This window comes from Eulemur rufifrons, chromosome 1 (assembly GCF_041146395.1).
Source record: "Eulemur rufifrons isolate Redbay chromosome 1, OSU_ERuf_1, whole genome shotgun sequence".
Classification (NCBI taxonomy): domain Eukaryota; kingdom Metazoa; phylum Chordata; class Mammalia; order Primates; family Lemuridae; genus Eulemur; species Eulemur rufifrons.
Window position 1 is genome coordinate 40,266,801 of NC_090983.1, and position 14,881 is coordinate 40,281,681.

Below are 14,881 nucleotides of genomic sequence, written 5' to 3' on the forward strand. Positions count from 1 at the left end.
TTTTTCTTGTCTTTTTTGCTGGCTATGGCTGAATAGTAGTAACAATAGCAGCATTCTTTTAGTTCCTGGTTTTAAAGGGAATGTTTCTATGTTTTATAATGTTTGCTGAAGGATTTGGCAGTTAAAAAAAAATCAGATTAAGGAAGCTCCATTCTATCTCCAGTTTCCTAAGAGAGCTTTCCATGAATGGTGATGCATTTTTTTTAAAATGCTTTTTCCATCTTTTGAGATGATCAAATGGTTTCTGTACTTTGATCTGTTAATGTGATAACTTATATAAATAGATTTTCGAATGCTAAATCGTTTTTTTTCATTTCTAGAATAAACTAAACTTGATTGTAATTTTTTTAATACATTGAAAGATTTGGTTTGCATATATATTTTCTTGGTATTTTTGCATTATGTTCATGAATGATATTGGCCTATAATTTTAATTTTCTCCTGTATTGGTATTAATGTTATAATAGCTTTATAAAATAACTGGAAAGCTTTCCATTTATTTTAGTCTTTGGAGCAGGTTATATAAGATAGGAACAATATGTTTCACAAAAGTTTACCAGACCTCAGCAAAAAAAAAAAAAAGGGGGGGGTAGGTCTGGTAGATCTAAAAAAAAATTCTTTCACATATTCAAGTTTCATACTTCTTGAGTCAGTTTTGGAAATTTGTATTTTTCCACAAGATTTCCCATGTTTCCTAAGTTTTAAAATCTAACAGCATTAAGTTGTTCATTTTATTCTCTCATATTTTAAATAACTGCTCCCATATGAGGGTGGGGAACCTACAGCCTCAAGATCACATGTGGCCGTCCAGATCCCTGAGTGTGGCCCCTTTTTAATAAAAGGATTTGTTCTGTAAAATTTAAATTCAGTCCAAAGGCCACACTCAGGGATCCAGAAGGCCACATGTGGCCTTGAGGCCGGCAATAGGTTCACTACCTCTCAGAAAGATATTACTCCATTCCTTCAATTTCTTTGTACGTAATCTTTTCTCTCTAGTTGCTTTAATATTCTTCCTTATATTTGGTTCTCTGAAGTTTTGCATGTAGTTATGGATTGCATGTAGCTATTTGAGGACTCTGAAAAGCAAATCCACAAGCTAGACTGGAGAATAAATCCAGAATTTGAGGTACCATTCTGCTACCAATTCTGCTAGAATGGTACTTCAGTCCTCATTCTGCTAGAACTTGAAGTCTCCATTTGTTCTTTGGCACACTCTAGTCTGGCTTCTAACCCCACCACTCTAAGATGCCTGTTCTCATCAAAGTCACCAATGTTTTCTGTATTGTCAAATTCAATGGACATTTCTTAGTTCATATTTTACTTTTTAGTGTAGTCATAAGAGCTAACCAGTCCCTTCTTCCTGACACACTTTCTACTTTTAGCTTATATGACACTGTATTCTGGTTTTCTTCCTGTAACTTTAGCTTCTCCTACTCTTCTGTGCAATCCCTAAATAGTGTCATCCTCCAGGGCCTGGGATATGTTTTCTTCTCTTCCTTTTCTATAATATTTCTTCAGGTGAGCTTATCCATTTGCATTGCTTTAATATCATCTTTCTGCCAGTAACTCCCAAACTTAAATCTCTTGCCTTAACCCTTCTTGGATGCCTAACAGATATCTCACACTTAACATGTAAAAACAGGACTCTTGATATCCAATTCTCCAAATGTGCTTCTTCTTCGGTCTTCTCCAACTCAATAAATGATAACTAGTAGCTCAAGTCAGAAACTTAGTGGGGGGCATTTTTGGTTTCTTCCATTTATATTTCTATTCCACCCATTATATATAGTGCATTAGCTGTTACCTGGACTACCTCTCCAGTCTCATCCCACTAATTCCTAACCACTTGCCTCTTCACTGCAAGGCCTTTATACTTTCCTCTGTTTTTCCTAGTTTTTCATTGTCATCTCCTTCTCATCTTTCATATCTCAGTTCAAATTTCACCTTCTTTTTTTTTTTTTTTTGGTTGAGACAGAGTCTCACTTCGTTGCCCAGGCTAGAGTGAGTGCCGTGGCGTCAGCTTAGCTCACAGCAACCTCAGACTCCTGGGCTTAAGCGATCCTACTGCCTCAGCCTCCCAAGTAGCTGGGACTACAGGCATGCGCCACTATGCCCGGCTAATTTTTTCTATATAGATTTTTAGTTGTCCATATAATGTCTTTCTATTTTTAGTAGAGACGGGGTCTCGCTCAGGCTGGTCTCGAACTCCTGACCTTGAGCAATCCACCCGCCTCGGCCTCCCAGAGTGCTAGGATTACAGGCGTGAGCCACCGCGCCCGGCCCAAATTTCACCTTCTTACAAGAGACTTTCCGATGACCTAAAGTAACCTTCTGCCCATAATCAGCTACTCTTTTACACATCACACTGCTTATTTCTTTCGTAGCCTTTATCACAATTAGAAATTACATTATTTGTTTATATTTTGACTTTTTTCTCTAGAATGTGAGACCCATGAAAAGAATAACCTTGTACAGTGTTTAAACACTATACTACCAGTGCCTCAAATAATAGTACCTGGCATACAGTTGGCACTAAAAATACTTCTTGAAAAAATGAATAAGATACTTCCAATTATAGCAGACTAGTTTGTATTACACCAACTATCCCACTGAGAGCAACTATAAAATTTAGATGGAATGTAAAAAAAAAAATCAGAGTGAAGGTATCCAAGACCTATCAAGGGAGCCAAGACTGAAGGAGTCTACCTAAGTGGAAATGCTGTGAAATGAGTGTGTTATCTTGTGTAGCACATTCACTTGAGACCTTTGTCAATTTACAAGCAACAGACAAAAGACTGAGAAGCTGAATAGGGCTTTCAGCCATCTCACAGAGTTTGGGAGAAAAAAAAATTAGTTCAGAACCCAACAAAGTAGAAGAGCCCAAACAAACACCCTTGGCTTTCAGCAGGAACTGCTGAAGAGATACACTCCAAGAATTACCCAAATAAACTAGAAATAAATCAACGCTCACAAAGATTGAAACCCAGTCTCTGATTATTTCAATCTCATTATGGCAATCTTTCTCCACCTCATAGGCTGCAAAAGCAGAGTCTCAAATTATTGTTCTAATTTTCGATTCACGATGTCTGGCATTCAATTAAAAATTACCACATACACTCTGAAGACAAAAGACCAAAGACTAAGAGAAAAATGGAAGGAGATCCAGATACTGGAGTTTCAGATACAAACTCTAAAATAAGGTTTTTAAATGTTCAAAAAACAGACTTACTCATATAGACTCTATTTTTTTTTTTAAAAAAAAGTCAAATGGAAAATTGAGAACCAAAATGTGGAACAACTAAATGGATAACTCAAACAGATAAGTTGGATGCAGACTAAATATAATTAACAAGAGGAATAGTGAAGAGGAAGACTGGACAACAGAAAATATCCAGAAAATCATGAACTTTTAAAAAGACGGAAAATAATTTAACAATGTAAAAGACATGTGGGACAAGGTGAAAATTTCTATCATATGCGGAGTCCCAGAAAAAGAGAAGGAAAATAGGGGATAAGTGATATTTGAATAGATAATGGCCAAAAGTTATCCAAAACTAATGAAAGGTGTCAAGCCATGGATTCAAAAGCCACTATGATACTCAAGCAGGATAAATTCAAACAAAATGACATCTTAGTAGATCATGGTCAAATTGCTGAAAACAAATAGAAAATCTCAAAGCAGCAGAGGAAAAAGGGACCTATCTCATCCTCAGTGGAGAAGCAATAGGAAGGTCAGCTGCCTTCCAACAGAACTGATGAAAGCTAAAGGACAAAGAATGACAATATTGAAGGACTAAAAAAACCCTGCCAATATTAGTATTTTTTTAATGACTCTGCTAGGTAAATATTTCTTAAACAGAACACAAAAATTATATTTATAAAGAAAATATTGATAAATAGTATTAAGTTAAAATTAAGAACTTTTTTACTAAATGATACCATTAAGAGTGGAAATGCAAACCATATCACAGGAAAAGGTATTTGCAATGAAGATATTTTACACAGGACTCATGTATTAATTAAAAAGAACCCCTATGGGAAAAGAACAAATGCCCCCAATTTTTTTAACAAAAGAGAATATCTAAATGGCTGATATATGAAAATGTGCTCAACCTTATTAGTCACTTCAGAAGTGCAAATTAAGACCAACATAAGGTATTATACCACTATATAGTCACTAAAATGGCTAAAACACCAAGGAGGAGTAATGAGTAATTGGAATTCTCTTATACTGCAAATGGGAGAAAAACTTGGGGAAACCACTTTGGAAAATGTTTGGTATTATCACCTAAAGCTAAACATGTATCTATGATATGACTTGGAAATTATAATTCCTAGATATATACCCAACACAAATGCATGCACGTGGGCACAACAGACAAGAATATTCATAGCATCAGTATTTAATAATAGCTCCCAAACTGGAAATGCTCATGAGCATTAAAACCACTCCTGGCAAATATTGTGCATTCAATGGATGTAAGTTTTATTAATATTCTTTTTAGCCTATGGAAGTCTCTCAATATTTTGTAGATTCCAAAAATCTGCCCCGCTGAGAACCAGTAACACTTTCCCTGAAATATCTGATTAAATATAATTGAAAATGACTTAAAATAATTCTTACCTCAAGCATTTTAAAAAATTTATGGTAGGTTTAATAACTGAAAAAATTTATTTACTTTCAAGCACCAATATTCTAAATAAATTATAAATAAATTAGATTCAATATGATTTTTAAGGGGCATATTGCACCATCATAAAACCTCTTTTTCCTAATGCATTGCAGAACTAAGTTTTTCAAATAGGTATCTTGCAAGAAGACAAAACATTTTTTAAAATTTATTTCACTATGAATCACCACATAACCTATTCTGTCTCACAGGTGAAAGTAACAACCTGAAGTTACCAGATTCATAAACTATCACCACCATTCTCATTCAGCAGTTGGGACCCAACTGTATGGTTGGGTGCCATGCTTTTCTCACAGCTTTTCATGCTCCTTTTCTAAATGATGGCTGAAAAAAGATTTAATAGATGCCATCTCAATCCTAAAAATCACTGGTTTTAAAAATTATACATATACACTACAACCATACAAGTATATGGAACTTAGTATAATGTTACTGGTTAAAATGCATGCATATTCTTTCTCAAAAATGGGGAAACAAGAGTCATTCAGCTAGTGGCAAAGGACCTAATCTAACTGATTTAGATTTTTCCCCTAGTCTCCCACTCTATTTTATATATATGTCCAGAACAATAAATACTTAACTGTAATGAATTGTTTGTATTTGTGGATCCTCACTCAAATAGCAGAAATGATATCTTTCATTTAAGCATTCCCAACTCCGAGTTGAGTGTCTGTTACTCAGGGAGTACTCAAGATATGTCTGTTAAGCAGATGAAAACTAAAGGACGCTGTAAATACATTAGGGAGAACTGTGAATTTCAGACTAAGATCTCAGATTTGTAAATCACTGGGCAAGACTCAGTTTTATAGGACTTGCTATCTCCTCGATGACCTAATAAGAATCTAATTTCTAAAACTGTAGAGTCAAGAAACACATCAGTTGTATGGCTTTTACTTCAAGATAATCCAATAATCTGGTGAGGTCAACCCTGAAGCAGCCTTACTCATATTTATACTAATGCATTCTGCTTGCTTTTTAACAGTATTTGCTTGTTTAAGAACTTCCATTCTTTTATTTCAGGTGGAATATGAAGAATAGATTTACTCTCAGATATCTAGACAAATATATAATTACTCAAAGTTATAAATTTACCCTCATTTTTTTCCAGGCAAGAAATAGCCTCATTAAAATATCTCCTAAAAAATTCTTTCCATATGCCCAATATCTTAAATAAGAAAACTCCAAAGGAATCTTCTGATATGTCTATCAGAACTTAAATTTGAATTGTATTTATTATTGATAAAACTTAAACAAGGCTCTTAAATAGGCAGCTTAGTTATTTTCCTGGCATTTTGTTAAGTAAGCATGGAAATATTATCATTCCAGTTTTACTGATGAGAAAACAAAAGGTATAAATCCTTAATTGCCTTACCTCAGTAGTCATAAATGTACTAGTAGTGATTACAGGAGAACTTGTTTCTTTCAGATTATTTCTTTTGTGGCTCTAGGAGCAATTCTTTTTTCTTTTTCAAAGCTTCTTTTCACAGTTTTAAGTTTCTCTTTTGTGTATATTCCACATTTAGGGCTCGTTTTCCTTCAAAAGATTTTCAATCCATTTTTTCCTAACTAACTTCTATTACCTAGAGTGGTTAGAGAGAATATTCTGCTTAAACAGAAAGTTATAAAACCAATATGTGCATAAGCAATTTTTGAAAAGTTATTGTATTAGAATAAAAAATTACTCATATTTACAAAGATAATAACTTCTCTATTTCCTATAACCCATCCTAATTAATCTTGCTTATGAACCCTCTACTCCACTAGATAGAAGCATAGAGAAGGTGAGGGTGGGATTTGAGGAAGTAAACATGTTTGCTTGATCCAGAGGTATTCTCTGGATTTAAGTCTTATGTCATCTGCACCAGAAAGGACCATCTTAGGTCACAATGAGTTTCAGGAAACTTGATAAATAGGGCTGTCATTTATAAACCAGGTGAGATGCCTACTTAAAATAAAGACCTTCGTTTTGGGATAATTGATCTGAAGCCATTTTCTTTTTTCTGGCAGTGCTTAAGACAATAGAACCAATAGTCTTCTAAGATCACTCCTGTTTCCAGAAAATAAACCCATAACATCCAAAAATAGATCTTTTCTTTTTGGTGACTGAGAGGAAAAAAAACCACCTGTTTATTCAAAATAAGTCCAGAACACATTCCTATTTTAATGAACTGGCAGATATTTTCTTATCCAACAAGAGAATAGTTCACTGGCTCAGTCCCTGCTTCTGCATAAGCGTCTGCCATAGGAGGATCTCTACTGCGCTGCTGCATTTTATCTCATGACTGATTCCTGCCCCAGGAGTCAAAGGCTGCCGAAAGGACAACAAAAATAATCTCATATGTTGAGTTTAACAGATCTCTTTACAAGATGACATGACAATAGTAAAAAATGGAATGGTCATGCCTAGAGCCCACTGGCTACTTGTTTCAAACGCAAGCCTGAGAAGCCCGGATATGTTGTTTATGGAAAATAAATCTGGTATGATTTCAGATGCCTATTAAACAGGCTACTTAAACAGGGTATGCTACTTAAATAGAGTAAAGAAATGCCTTTTAAGGACTGTTATAAACTACCTTCGGGGTTCAAACTTATCGGACCACCCATGCAGGGCTGTTAAGGCAAATAAAGTGACAAGTTAATATGTTACTAGAGTAGGTGTTATTGATCATTTCCGGAGGCAACGATTTCCCAGTGTAAGGTCTTCCTTCAAGCACCAACACCAAAACCTCACTGAAATTAGTGGAAGCCTTTTCTTCACCATGTATATTTTTGAAAAAAAAAAGTTAAATTTAAAGTCTAAAAATCAACTGAGAGAACTGAATTGAAGCCCTGGTTTTGTCCCTAAATAATTGGTAAATTTTTAAAAATGTTTAAGTCTCTTAGAGACTATTTTCTTATCTATAAATCAAGGATTTTCTAATGAATCATCTGAGACCAACTATAAAGTTACATTTTAGCATTCTTCATCTGTCAGTATCTGATTAACTTTATGTTTTATTTAAGACTTTAAGTGATTGACCAGAAGCTAAATTAATCCTATAGCAGTCCATAAAATGCCTATACCATTAACCTATTCTGAGACCATCGAATATGTAGTTGTTTGCAAAGCAACCTAATTTAAGAAACAGAAAACAAAAAGATCAAAATAATCTGAAATTGAAAGTCACATAAAAACTAGATCCATGACAAGCTTAACTGGTTCTTGATTATCCCTGTTAAAAAGTTCAAGATTATATCTTCAAAAATGGAGCCAGGAGCCACTGTGCATCTGTAGTCAGAGGCAGGAGGATCACTTGAGCCCCGATGTTCAAGGCTAGCCTGAGTAACATAGCCAGACCCCTCTCTCAAAAAAATTTTTTTAAAACATATGAACCTTCCCTGGCAGTGTAATTGTCTGGATCTAAGAAATGTCTTAACTCAAAACTAAAACATTGAAAGAAAGTGTTTGATAACGTTTTATTTGCAATGAAATTCTAAACTCATAAAATTACTTCTAATTTGGCATTGGCAAATTCTACTTCATAATAGCTTAATGTTTTCAGATACAAAGGCAGGAATTTCAAAAGTCAAAGAACAGAAATTTAGAAGGGGCCAACAATGGCTCTTAAGAATGAATTGCTGCAACTACAATCTTTTCACATACTTTCTTCATTGACTTTCTTGATATTTTCCTCTCCCATGTATGCCAAAAGTCTGGTTCTGTGAGTCACCGATTTCAGCTTTTTTCCTAAAGTGATCTCTCCATCTGAGATACTGAATGTTACTGGCAAGCTCTGTTACTTACATCATGTTGGCTAGAAGAATGTGGTTACAAAGCAGTCATCAGCCAAGGACCTTAGAGACAAGAGAACTTGGAACACAGAGCTTCACGAAACAAAGAGAGCTCAAAGAAATGAGTCCCAGTCACAGCCAAATATGACAGAACCACAATGCTCTAGCCACTCTACTGCATTAGTTGAAATAGGGCATGTCCTGAATTCCGTGAAGAAAATCAAAGATCTTCAGTTATTGAGTCTAAACAGTACAGCTCATAATCAGAGAGTGGATATCTTATACTCACAAAAATGCCATTGTTAATAGTGATTTACGCAGAAAAGGGAGAATACAACAGCTCAGCACACGAGTACCCATCAACCCAGAACTCCCATGAACCTCCTACTCCTAGGAGATCTTGCCCTTAGGTTCCTCCACTGTCACCAGCCCATGTACACAAATACCTGAGACAGCTTTGACTGCCTGAGACCCTTAGGGAGTTATAGCACCAGTATAATTTGTGCCAAATTGGGTGGAGGCCAATCACTGCTGATCGTAACTTTCATTTACGGGGAGAAAGGCAAATGCTCAATTCCAGCTCAGACCCCTGCCGCCTCCAGTTCCCCATGCCCTTCTGTGTTTCCTCAGCCTTGGGGAGCCCCCCTGTTACCCTGCACTGCAGCCCCTTCCACTACAGCCTTTGAATCCTAATCCAATTCTAGTATTTTTTTGTCCTTTTCTTTTTTTTTTTATTTTCAGCAGTTATGCAGACAGCAAAATCCTAATCCAATTCTAATCAACCTCCTACATTCCCATCTTGTCCTAGAAGTCTCTCCATCTCCAGGCCCTAAGGGGAGCCTGGCCCTCCCTGCAGGACAGCAACAGTGGATTCTCCTGCCCACCCCGCTCTCCAAATGTGGGCATTTCCCCTGCTCCTGAGACGCTCTGCCTTGTGATCATCTTGCTCTGCCTCATTACTCTTATATCTGCCTCTTAACTTTGGGACCTGAGTCTGCTCTTCCTCTCCACCCTGGTGTCTGCATAATGCAGAATGATGAAATCCATGGAGATCAGAATCAAAAAAGATGGCAAACTCCTTTAATGATAATATTATATTGTGAATCCCCTCAGGAATTTATAATTTAACCAATAACATTAAAAGTAACATGATTACAGACTGTGTACAGTAAACCTCATTTAAATATATAAATATGTATATAGGATCGTAAAGACAAATCTGACTGCTTCCTGTTCAATAGGTGAAACATACTGTTTAATTTACTTCAGATTTAATGTCAGAAATAGTATGTCACCATTTTAAAAATGAAACTGCTTGTTTGAAGGTTTTCCATATACTAAAATGTATATTAAATTTTATTTCTGCTAAAAATCCTTGGTTTCATGACCTGATGTTTAGAGTCTTACATTTTAAGTCTTATATGTAATCACTATACCTTCTCCTATTAGCATGAGTTTTTTTAAGTTCTAGAGACATGGGAGACATAGTCTTGAGATGAATTTATGGAATTATTATCATTATGATATTCCCATTAATGTAAAATTTTCCCACAATGAATATAGTTTCCTCTTCCTCAATCATATATGCTCATTTTAAAAAATAATACAATTAAAAAATTAAAAACCAAGGTAAAAATAAAAATCATATAGAATCCACCCCTTCCCTCAGGTAATCATGAAAGGTGACCATTCTTTCATACATGGCTATATGAGATTATATCCTATATAATTTTTTTTACCATGAACAGTAAATTTAGTTTTCCCATTAAGTACCAATGTTAAAAACCTCATGTGTAACCTTCTATAATTTTATGGAATATAAACATATTCTAGATATATAGCATGCTGTGATATGTGTGTGTGTGTATTTGTGTATATGTGTGTATACATAGTTTAGGGAGTCATTTGTTTTATAATAATGTGATCTTATATACGTCTCTGTAATAAGATTTTCATACCGAACAGTATATTATATAAATCTCTCCAATTCGACTGGCATAAAAGAAAATATAGTGATTCTGTAGTCCTGTGTGGCCCCAGGTAAGTTTTTTCAAAACTCTCCCCTGCTTCAGTTTCCTTCCCTATAAAATTATTACCACCTACATCATACGGTGGTTGTGAGGATCAAAAGTGGGCTGAGCTCAGGGAAGGTGCTTAGTAAGAACCTAATTGATTTATTTTAATGGCTGCATGACACTAATGACATGAGTATGCTACAATAGAGCATATTGAGCAATTTGTCTAGTGAGAGACAATCCCTCTGTTTCCAGTCTTCCATTAGTACAAACACTGGTGCAATAAACATAATTGTGTGTATACTTTACCTAGTGATTTTATTTCCATAGGATAGATTCCTAAGAATGGGATAGGGAAATGTATTTTTAATTTCAATGGATAATTCCAGAATACATTTTAAAATGGCTGAACCAACATTTCCACATACATGAGAGTACCTTTTCCTCAAATCTCTTCAGCAGCAGCAATTTTCACTTTTAATTGTTGCTAATTTAATTGCTATGAAATGATGTATCATTGTTATTTTATTTGCATGTCTCTAACTCCCAGCAAGATTGAGTATGATTTTATGTTTGTTAGCCATTTGGATTTGCTTTTCTGCAAATCTCATTTGCCCATTATTTCTTTTTGGTTATTTATGTTTCATCCATTTATAAGAACTTTTGTATAGTTCAGATCTTCTCTGTCATGTGTTTCAAATAAATAACGTCCCCTAATTTATCATGTCCTTTTTTAAAGTAAAATTTTTATCGAAGCTTAACATTCATTTCCTTTCAATTTACATGAAATCCCTTGCCACACATGTTTTTAAGTTATGTGTGTTTTTACTCTATAGCTTCTAGGTTTTGTCTTGGTTAATCCTGTCTTGCAGGATGTTTGTGTGTACATAAAACCTATTATTTCTTTTTTCTTTTATTTAATCAATCTGGAACTTCTCTTGGTATACTTTTTTTCCAGATTAATAGGCTGTTAGATCAGCCCCATTTTTTAAATAACCTATTTTCCCCTTTTAACTGAAATACCATTTTTTGTTATATATAAATTGTGCACATGTACGGGGATCTATTTCTGAGTTTTCTATTCTGACTTGCCTTTTTAAAGCCAAAACCAAAGCCAATAAGGAGGTCATGATATGCTTCGGTCTGGTGAGGCAAGTCACTCCTCATTAGTTTTCTTTTTCATATTATTCCATATAACTTTTAAGATCACTTTAATTTTGGGAGAATTCATGTTTTTATGATATTAAATATACCTAAAATAGATATTATTTAATGTCCTTATGTAATGTTTTATTTTTTTCAGATGGTCCTTTTAAATTGTTTTTTTCATTTTTATAGCTTGTTGCTAGTACAGAAAAAAGTAATTTATTTTTATCTATCCACCTTTGGTCAATTTCAACATTAGTATTCCAATGACCATTCTAAATGTCCTCACTGTTCAAGCTGCCCTCATTCTTGACAGACATTCTTACTTCCTACTTCATGAAAAAATTGAGGTTACCAGCTTTCCAGACCCCTGACTACACAATAACCTATGCTCATACCCATTCTTTTCTTTTTTTTTTTTCATTTTCAAAATAGCATTTATTTCTGTAGTAAAGAATTAAAATATGGCTGTGAAGGTAGAAGATAATAAAGAAACATATTTAAAATGTGCAACAGTAATTCTAAAAGTTAGTTAAGCACTAGCATGTATGCTCAACTTCTACTTGAAAGACCTACCAGTATTTTGTATATTACTAACTACACCAGAAAAAAACACCTACTTGCAATTTCAATTAATTGTTTTAACTCAAACAGGTTTATATAACTGGATAGGCCCTTTTGAAAATGTAAGTAATCTTGGGATACATTCTTTGAAGTTGGTCTCACTTCACAGACTGATAAATCTACCATCCAAAAGTCACAAGGATTAAGCCCTTACTAATTCACCCTTATAATTAAATCAACATGGAGGAAATATGTACTTTTTGGATAAAACAAAATGAGATATATGTTGGTATAAAAGCTGGTAAAGTACCCTGAAACTTGGATTCCACCAGATGGGTTTTAAATTTAGACGCTAAACACAGATGAAGCAATAGCTAATAAATTCTATCCATCTCCTCCCAAAGTTTTACTTACAATTAAGATATAGGTATTTGTATGCAGAACATACAAAAAGAACTGGAAGATGTTTGGATAAAGAGGGAAGTGAACTCTTCAGGAACTATTGTTTGCAGTTTGCAGAATAAGATAATCTTCTCTAGGAAGAATAATGTCAATATAGCAGCACTATATTCACCAAGAATCAATCCCCCAATGGATCCATCATGTGCCAGGAAGCCAAACCTTCTGGCTGCTCACAACATCACTCAGCTTCCCTTTTATCTTCAGGAAGTGTCTCTTGAATTTCAATCCATCACCCTTAGAAAGCCGGAAGTCAACCAATATCTTCTCATCCATTTCTACCAAATTCACTTTGAAAATGAGTTTATTGTTTCTCCTATCAGTTGTTGATACGGTAACCTGATTCATACAACTCTTCCATTGATAGCCCAACTTCTCACAAGTCTCTTTCAGGCATAAATAAGATTTGTCTGCATCCAGTTTGGTAAATAATTGTGTCATTCTTTTGACCAAGCGTTTCCAGGGATTCTGTGAGGATCCTGGGGTGCCAAGTAACTGACTATTCAGAAGCATATGATCAGGACATGTGAGTTGGGAAAAACTGATTCCTTGCACCAGTTTATCAATGTATGAGGGACTGGTATCCCATAAGGACAGACCTGTCCATGGTTCTGGCTTGGAACTGGAGTACTTCACATTTTCTTCACTAGAAGCACTGTTTACTGGAGAGAAGTCCAAATTGGATTGAATATGCTTAGAGAATCCACTGGGAGACTCTGACACACCACCTGAAGTGACTCGGGGCCTCTTTTCCCCTTTTTTGAGCGGTTTGTTGTACCATCTATCTTTTTTGATGTCTGGGGTGGTAATTCTTATTGATGGATTCTCGACTAGGATTTTATGCAGCAGAGCTAGAGGAGCAGAATCGATTTTTTTCCAAGGGTTGAGGTATGTTTTTTTTTTTCTTTCCAATCAGAATATTCCTGACAACTATCACTGGGCTGGTCCCACGGCAATTCTCCAGCCAACATTGCAGTAAGTACTACTCCACAGGACCAAACATCAACTGGTTCTGCATGAAATTCTTTTCTCTTCAGAAGTTCTGGAGCAACATAAGGTAAAGTACCACACGTCTTGTTCAACAAATGCTCTCAATTATTATGTCAAAACACTGTCGCCAAGCCAAAGTCTGAGATTTTGAGATTATTCCTTTCATCCAACAGAAGATTTTCTGGTTTAATATCCCTGTGAGTTATTCCAATACCATGCAGATAAACCACCCCTGCCATGAGTTGATGGAAGAACCTCTGAACATCTTGTTTAGGCATGTCTATGTCTGGTTCTATTCTGTCAAAGAGTTCTCCCCCGCTACAGTACCCCAGAAATAGATACTGGATAGTGCCTTCTCTCCTATGACCAAAGAATTTCACTACATTCTCATGATTTAGCATTTTATTGATACAGATCTCTTTTTTAATATTTTCTGGACAGTCTATGGCATGCTTCATATCTACAATCTTCACCGCAACTGCTTTTTCAGTTATTCTATTCACAGCAAGTTGAACTCTTTATTACTTTCTCCACCAAGTAGAAACCAAGGAAATGGTTTCTGCCATGTTCTCAACAGATACTACTCCTTTTCTCCATAGGCACCTTCTCCCAGGGTTTGCACCAAGTCCCAGTCTTCCACAAAAGGCACTGCCATGACGCCACTGAGCAGCGCTGTGGGCTGTCCTTTGCCCGACACAACAGGAATCCAAAAATCCATACCCATTCTTAATACCTTTCCTCCAATCTTAGAAGATAGAACTTGTTCCTTCCTGTTCAAGCCCAGGCTCTGTTGGCCCCAGTCCTTTCAGGACCTTGACCCCTCGTATTCTGATCTGTTTGTTAATTATATTCTATTAATTACGTCTTCTGCATCTACCATCTCTGTATCTTATTTCCTTTCTTCAGTCTGTACTCTGCGCTCTATTAAATTCTTCTTTCTTCTTGTGGAGAGGCTCCTTTAATGACATCTTGACCAGATTCTATAACCATTCAGCCATTTTCAGCCATCAGAAATATATTATTCTGATTGTTAGTTCTTCTACCCTTCTTTGATTTAGGCTAAACCTATGGCTCTATTACCTTAGAGTGAGAAGGAAGAGCAAGGGTCTGGCTCCCAGATACCTCCTCACCTTCTCTTTAGCTTTTCTGTAATTGGGGCAAAAGTGGGGGAAAGGAAGACAGAAAATATCTCCTTCCTTGACTAGGGAAAGTTACAGTCCTCTGTGTTGGCTGTCCCTGCTTCTG

At 35.6% G+C, this 14,881-nt stretch overlaps 1 pseudogene; it reads right to left on the minus strand.

Annotated features, from left to right (window-relative positions):
- Nucleotides 1-12,787: 12,787 nt before the first annotated feature.
- On the minus strand, nt 12,788-14,291 carry LOC138384059 (serine/threonine-protein kinase Chk1-like; annotated as a pseudogene).
- Nucleotides 14,292-14,881: the final 590 nt, after the last annotated feature.